The sequence below is a fragment of the Tenrec ecaudatus genome, chromosome X, assembly GCF_050624435.1.
Source record: "Tenrec ecaudatus isolate mTenEca1 chromosome X, mTenEca1.hap1, whole genome shotgun sequence".
Taxonomy (NCBI): domain Eukaryota; kingdom Metazoa; phylum Chordata; class Mammalia; order Afrosoricida; family Tenrecidae; genus Tenrec; species Tenrec ecaudatus.
Window position 1 is genome coordinate 128,954,724 of NC_134548.1, and position 7,689 is coordinate 128,962,412.

At 43.2% G+C, this 7,689-nt stretch overlaps 1 pseudogene; it reads left to right on the forward strand.

Annotated features, from left to right (window-relative positions):
* The first annotated feature begins 3,504 nt into the window (after positions 1 to 3,504).
* On the forward strand, positions 3,505 to 4,275 carry LOC142433720 (glyceraldehyde-3-phosphate dehydrogenase-like; annotated as a pseudogene).
* The last annotated feature ends 3,414 nt before the right edge of the window (positions 4,276 to 7,689 follow it).

Consider the following 7,689-nt stretch of genomic DNA (forward strand, 5'->3'; position numbering starts at 1 on the left):
CACCACTGGCCCTGAGGGGATCATCCGTCCTAGATTCCCTGTGAAACTACTATTTCTTATTGTATCCTCCATTTATGTCTAGACAAGCTCTCTCCCCTAAGACCTCTGTGCTCTGATTTACATGAAGTCAAAACGATGGTTCCTTTTCAGTGTTGTTTGAGTTCTGGTAACACAGAAATGTGAATGGCCAAACTGTGGTCTTCAGGGTGAATGAGGTAAGTTTTACCAATGTAATTCTTTGAGTACACCCTTTGCTAACATTAAAGAATGAGTAAGTACATTGTCATAATGGAAAATTCCTTTGTTTCTTCCTCATGATGTTTTTCTCATCAGTGCAGTTTTCCATGGCCTTAATTTTTTCCTATTGAGCTGCCGTTATATCCAATATCCTTTAGAAAATCTATCCAGATTACCTAATGTGAGTCCCAAAGCAAAGTCATGACAATTTATCTGATGCAGCAGATTCTCTCAGAAGTAATGATTTTCATTGGACGTTACTTTCCTCACTGTATTGATTAATTTAAGACCAATTCTCAGTTAAAATTTGCTCTAGATAATGATCTTTATGTTTCCATTCTGCTTAAAGGACCGATCTTCCCATAAGGCTTTTGCTATTCATTGACCTAAAAGCTTGCTGAAGCCTAGATGTTCATTTAAAATTGTAAACGCTGAATTACGTGAGATCCCAAGGTCGGTAACTATCATGTCAAGGGTCTTTCTAAGGTATTTTTTTCCATCAGTTTCTGGACCTCAGCCATAGTTTCTTTATCCCTACTGATTGATAGTCTTCCCATCTTTTGGATTTTCCCTTAAAAACTTGATCCATCTAAAGGTAAATTTTGTGTGTGTGTGTGTGTGTAGGGTAGGAATCATGCAAACTCACTAAACAACTGCAATAATTTGGGAAGAGGTGCACTTGAGTTTTCAGAGGTTTGTTATTAGCCCTAACCACAAAATAGTTTTTTCCATGACACACACAAAAATCATTCTCTATTTTGGAATCTACCATAATGAGTCATAATGAGTCTATGCAAAGGCATTTGGTCATAAGAAATGATGGGTTAGATTGTGAAGAATAGAAATTCCAGAATACTGTGTTATGCACATGCAGAATCTGTACTGAGACCAAAAAGTAGTTATTCCAATAGAACGAGGGTATATTGAATGGCTTAAAATCAGGAAAAGTTGGCATCAGCATGGTCTCCATTCACTCTATTTATTCAATCTACCGAGCAAATAATCCAAGAAGATCGACTCTGCGAAGAAGGGCATGGTATCAGGATGAGAGAAAGGCTCATTAACAACCTGAGATATGCAGATGACACAGCCTTGTTTGCTGAAAGCAAAGCACTTGCTTAAGAAGAGCTAAGTCTGCAGTCCTCAATATGGATTACAACTCCATATAAAGAAATGAGAATCCTTGCACCTCGGCTAATAGACGTCATGGTAAATGGAGAAAAGAATGATGTTGTCAAGGATTGAATTTTCATGGAAGTAGCAGTGTTCATGGAAGTAGCACCAAGACATCAAATGTGGTATTTCATTGGGTAAATGGGCGAGCTGCATGTGACCTCGTTGAAGTGCAGAAATGGAAGGTCTCCTGAGACCTAAAGTGTGTTTGATGCGAATCATGGTATTTGCAATGGCCTAATATGCATGGGAAAGCTAGACAATCAATCAGGAAGGAGACAAAAGAATCAATGCCTTTGAACTGTGGCATGGGCAAAGAGTGTTGAAAGCACGGTGGCCTACCAGAGGAACTAACAAATCTGGTTTTGGAAGAAGTACAGCCATAATGCTCCACCGAAGTGAGGCTAATGCCTTTGTACTTTGGCAATTAACAGGAGGAATCAGTCCCTGGAGAAGGATGTCATGCTGAGTAAAGAGTCATTGAAAGAGGGGAAACCCTCAAGGAGATGGATAGACCTAGTGGGTGTACCAACAGGTTCTAATATAGCAATAATTTTGAAGGTGGCACTGGGCTGGGCCATGGTTAGTTTTGTTGTCCGTAGGGCCCCTGTGAGTAGAAACTGACTTAATGATGCTTAACCACAACCAAGACAAAGGCACGTGTGTTCCTGAGTGAACTTGTTCGCAGCCATCAACTGAAGGCAGAGATAGGTATGTTCAGATACAGTTTTTAGGGGAAAAAATCCATGCATGTATGAACTGGAACGTGTGTTAGAGATTAAATTCTCAGCACCACAGTTTGCAGGAGGCTATGGATTATAGCCACCACTTATATGTCAGTTTGTCGTACTGTGGGGGCAGAGTCTTGCTGAGGTATTATAAGCTATGTCACTGGTATTTCAAAGTAAACAAGTTTCAACGGAGTTTCCAGACTAAGAAGAAGGAATAGGATGTCCACATTGGAGGAATTAGCGACTGCAAACCTTATGGACAACACCTAATCATTGTCTGATATTGAGGCCTAATGGCTAGAAGCAGAGCAATGGCAGAGATAGTGGCAGGATGTAATAAGCCCTAAGGTCAGGGGGCACTCAGAATGTAACGGAAAGAAGTGTCTTCTCAAAGAAGAGTCAACTATAGTGGAAAATATCGTTTTGGTGATAGCATGATATGATTTTGCAAAACCAATGACTTATTTATAGCAAATGCCCTTTTACAACAGTACAAACAGTGAGCATACACATGGACTTCTGCAGATGGAATACACGGAAATCAAATTGACTACATCTATGGGAAGAGATGGGGCAGAATCTCAGAATCTCAGTATCGGCAGCTACAACCAGACCAGAAGCTGAAAGATCATTAACCGTTCATATGCAAGTTCAGCTTGAAGCTGAAGAAAATGAAAACAAGATCAAGAGAGCCAAAATATGACCTTGACCCGGTACCACTTGAATTGCAAGAATACCTACAGAGCAGATTTACTGCAGGGAACAGAGATTTGATAAAGTTTTGGAAGGACATCACGAACAGTCATGAAGAAAACACAAGATCGTTCAGAAGACAGGACAGAAAGAGAAGATCACAGCGGATGTTCCAAGAAACTCTGAAAGCTGTTTTTCCTCATAAAGCAGCTAAGGCACAGGGAGGACACGAGGAAGACTATGCGCCGAGCAGACAGTTTCAAAGGGCATCTAGAGAGGACGCAGTAAAATATCATACTGAAATGTGCTTGGAATTAGAAAAAAAATAAGAGCACATGCAACCTATCTTAAACTGAAAAAAACTAAAGAAAAACATTAGGTTTTGAATGACAATATTGAGGGGTTCTGTGGGAAAAATATTTGATGATACAGGAAGCATCAAAAGAAAAGGCGAAGGCTCTCTGCTGCTCCTCTCTCTGCAAGCAGCTTCATCCACCCCTTCCAGCTGCAGCCTGGAGACGTGATGGGGTAGGTCGGAGTAAACGGATTTGGCTCCGTTGGGCACCTGGTCACCAGGGCTGCTTTCACCTCTGGCAAAGTGGCCACTGTTGCCATCAATGACCCCATAACTGACCTGAACTACATCGTCTACATGTTCTAGAATGATTCCATGGATGGGAAGTCCATCTCCATCTTTCAGGAGCAAGATCCCGCCAACAGCAAGTGGGATGAAGCTCGTGCCGAGTGCATCGTGGAGTCCACTGGTGTCTTCACCACCATAGAGAAGGCTGTGGCTCACGTGAAAGGCGGTGCCAAAAGGGCGCTCATCTCTCCGCCTTTTGCCGATGCCCCCATGTTTGTGATGGGAGAGAACCACGAGATGTGTGACAACTCCATTAAGATTGTCAGCAATGCCTTCTGCGCCACCAACTGCTTGCCCCTCTCCAGCCAAGGTCATCCATGACAACTTTGGCATCGTGGAGCAATTCATTACTACAGTCCACGCTGCCACTGCCACCCAGAAGACTGTTGATGGCCCCTCTGGGAAACTCTGGCATGTCAGCCATGGGGTTGCCCAGAACATTGTCTCTGTAGCTACTGGTGCCATCAAGGCTGTGGGCAAAGTTATCCCAGAGCTGAACGGGACACTCTCTGGTGTGGCCTTTCAATGTCCCCACCCCCAAAAGCTGCCAAGTACAATGACATCAAGAAGGTTGGGAAGTAGGTGTCAGATGGTCCCTTCAAGGGCATCCTGGCCTACATTGAGGACCAGGTTTACTCCTGTGACTTCAACAGTGGTACATACTCTTCCATCTTTGATACTGGGGTTGGCATTGTTCTCAGTGACCACTTTGTCAAGTTCATCTCCTGGTATGAGAATGAATTTGGCTACAGCAACAGCGTGGTGGAACTTATGGTCCACATGACCTCCCAGGTATGAGAGCCCCTCTGGGCCACGAGTCTCAGCAACAGCACTAGAGGGAGAAGCCCTCGGCTGCTAGGATTCTTTGCCCCAACTTGACCCCCCAGCACACTGAGAATATCCCATTGTCTTGAGTTTCCATCCAGACCCCTAGAATAAGGGATGTGGCTGAGAGAGCCTAACCTTGTCATGTATCATAAATAAAGTACACTGTTCCCGCCAACAAAAAGAACACAAAAAAGGTGGACAGAATACATAGAATCACTGTACCTAAAACCCACTCGACAATCCCCCTTCTCAGGAGGTAGCATATGAACAAGAACCAGTGGCGCAGAAGGAAGAAGTTCAAGCTGCGTCAAAAGCATTAGTCAAAAGCAATGTTCCAGGAATTGATGGAGCACCAACTGAAATGTTTCCACAAGTTGATGAAGCACTGGGAGCACTCACTCATCTATGCCAGAAAGTTTGGATTATATGAAGCAGAATGCAGCATCCAGATTGGAGTAAGGTTTATTGACAACCTGACTGACTTGAAGCAGTGGGTGATAACGATCAAAGATTACAGCTTTCAGGATTTGATTATAATTCAATGTAAAGAAGACCCAAATCCTCACAAATGGACTAATAGGCAACATCATGATAAATGGACAAAAGATTGAAATTGTCAGTAATTTTGCCTGCTCTGATCCACAATCAATGCTCATGGAGGCAACAGTCAGGAGATCAAAAGACGCATTGCATTTGAGTAAATCTGCTGCATAAGATCTCTTTAAAGTGTGGAAAAGCATGGATGTCATTTTGAGGACTAAGGTGCTCCTGACACAAGTCATTTTCAATCACCACATAAGCATGTGAAAGTTGGAGGTAGACAAGGAAGACTGAGGAAGGGTAGAGGCATTTGAATGATGGTGCTGGTGAAGAATATTGAAGTTACTATGGACTGCCAAAAGACCAAACACATCTGTCTTGGAAGCAGTACATCCAGAACGTTCCTTAGAGGCAAGGATGATGATTCTTGGTCTCAAGAACGTTGGGCGTGTTATGAGGAAGGACCAGTCCCTGAGAAAGATATCATGAAAGCGCTCAGTAAAGTGGAGGGGCAGTGAAAATGAGGGAGGCCCTTACCAAGCTGGAGTGATAGAGTGGCTGCAACAAGGTGCTCAAACAGAAGCACTATTGGGAGGATATCGTAGGACGATGTGGTGTTTCCTTCTGTTGTACCTAGGCTACCTGGGAGCTGAAAATGACTAGATGGAACCTGACAACAGGGATGGCAGTGAGAGTCCCAAATCCTGCTGATCGTGAACCCTCAGTAGAAGCGCACGGGAAAGGGGATTATCTCTACCCCTTGGCAGGCAGCCCAGGGGAGAGCAGCTCCTTGCAGGTTGCTTAGGTGTTTCGTTGATGGACAATGCTCTACATCCCACATGCCCTGACTGCCTGGTTGGAAATCCCCCAACCACTCTTGCACGTTCTTATTGAGTAATATACATGTACCAATATTGGGTGCTGCTTCTATCGTCACACCTGTGACTGTGATCTATTGACATGCCATCAATCATGATTTTGTGATCATTCCCTTTGTTCCATGTCTTATTGAACTAGAGTCCTGTGAATCCTTAGACCTCATTTTGACCTAGTACCAAAGGTCTACCTCATTCGTATAATGTGTCTGTGTCTTTGTGTTGTCTTTGCCCGGGTTAAGACTTAATAAATGATATCATTAAATTATATTCAAGACTACGCTCTCTTTTGTATCCCAAAACAAACCCTAGTAGCAAATTTGATGTAATTTTTTAGAAGACTTCAATATACTTTTCTATAACTCCCTCTCTGACCTTGGTACCTTTATTAAACACTAACAGCAGTTCTTTTTAAATGAGTATGATCTGCTTTCTCTGTTTACAGAATAAGGGTATTTTAACAATGGTATGCATTGAAAAAGAAGGACTAATCATTCTGAGTTCCAGCACCTTAAAAGACAAATCAGCTGTTTTCCTTTGTCCTTTTCTACTTCTTCCACATGCATGTATATGTGTGGATGTCTTTCTACAATTGTGGTCATAATCATTTCAAATATTTTTTCACTTACCATTGTGTCACGTAGGTGCCCTGGTGGTGTAGTGGTTAAGTGTTGGGTTGCAACCTACATGGGCAGCAGTTCGAAACCACCAGACGTTCTGTGGGAGAGAGACTGGGTTTTCTACTCTGGTAGACAATGAAAGTGTCAGAAACCCAGAGAGCATTGCTATGCGTCTGCATTGACTTGATGGCAGTGAGACTGGAGTTGGTTGGGTGCTTGTATTTTCACATTTCTCTGTAGTCATCATAATACTTTTAGAGATGAAGAAGGACTTTGTGCTGTTCAAGGTGGCACAACTACCTCTCGTGGTTTAGTTCCCAATCTCTTTTTGTTTGTGTGTGTGTTTGTTTGTTTGTTTGTTTTGCAAAGAGTGTTCCCTTGGTTTTTGATTTTGATTGGTTTCACCCCGTGTCACGTTTGGAAGAGAGGTTGCATTCAGCCTGCTGGGTTTATGCTACTTAGCCCCAGTCTTCAGATACAACTTTAAGTTTGCATTTGGATCAGGTCACTTCCACAGTATTTTGTCGCTGCAGTTGAATTCCAGTGGCACTGATTTCAGTTACTAGATTTGTATTAGGGCATTTCAGAGATGCTGGTTTCCTGGTCTTTCCTGTTGGGGAAGTGCCAGGTAGCACAGCTTTTACTGCCATAGGTCTGCATAGACTGCAGCTGGCCTGCCACGTGGGGCTGGAGAATTGTGAATTCAGCTACTGTTTTCTGTCCCTTTGACTACCACAGACAGAGCTTGTCCCCAGGAACGATGCACCAATTCTGGCAGGGAAGTGGGCACGACCAGGGCTGTCTGAGGACTGCGGGGTGAGTCAGTGAGTGAATGCCTTGAGAGCTGGGCCACAGCAGGGGTTCAGTCTGAAGAAAAAAAGATCGAAGAATAGTGTGTACGTGACAAGATTTGTTTCAGACTTCTAGAAAAGAGTCTCACACTCATTTAACTAAAAAGATGTTCTTTTCATGTCTCAGAACTCTTTCGGAATCTGATGAAAGACATGAACTGCACTTTCTTCCCAGAAAACTAGAGGCCCCTCTGAAATACATAAATTTGTCTTTGATTTCTGGAACGCTACTGATAGTACACTTATGCGAAGAACTTCATTCTCTAAGAAATATCTGGTGGGAGGGAAATGGCTGGACTCGTATTTCCCGATGTATCTTCCTCTAAGTTGTCATTTCCTTTTTGAGAGGAATTTTGGGTTTCATTTTAGTAGGGCTACCAACCCCTCGTAGGTAGTGGTGGTAGGCAGGTGGCTGGATCCTAGCGACCACCCTAGAAGGTATGAATTAGTGAGTGAGAGCACCCTAAGAAAACAGCACGGAGCCCAGAGTTGGGATAG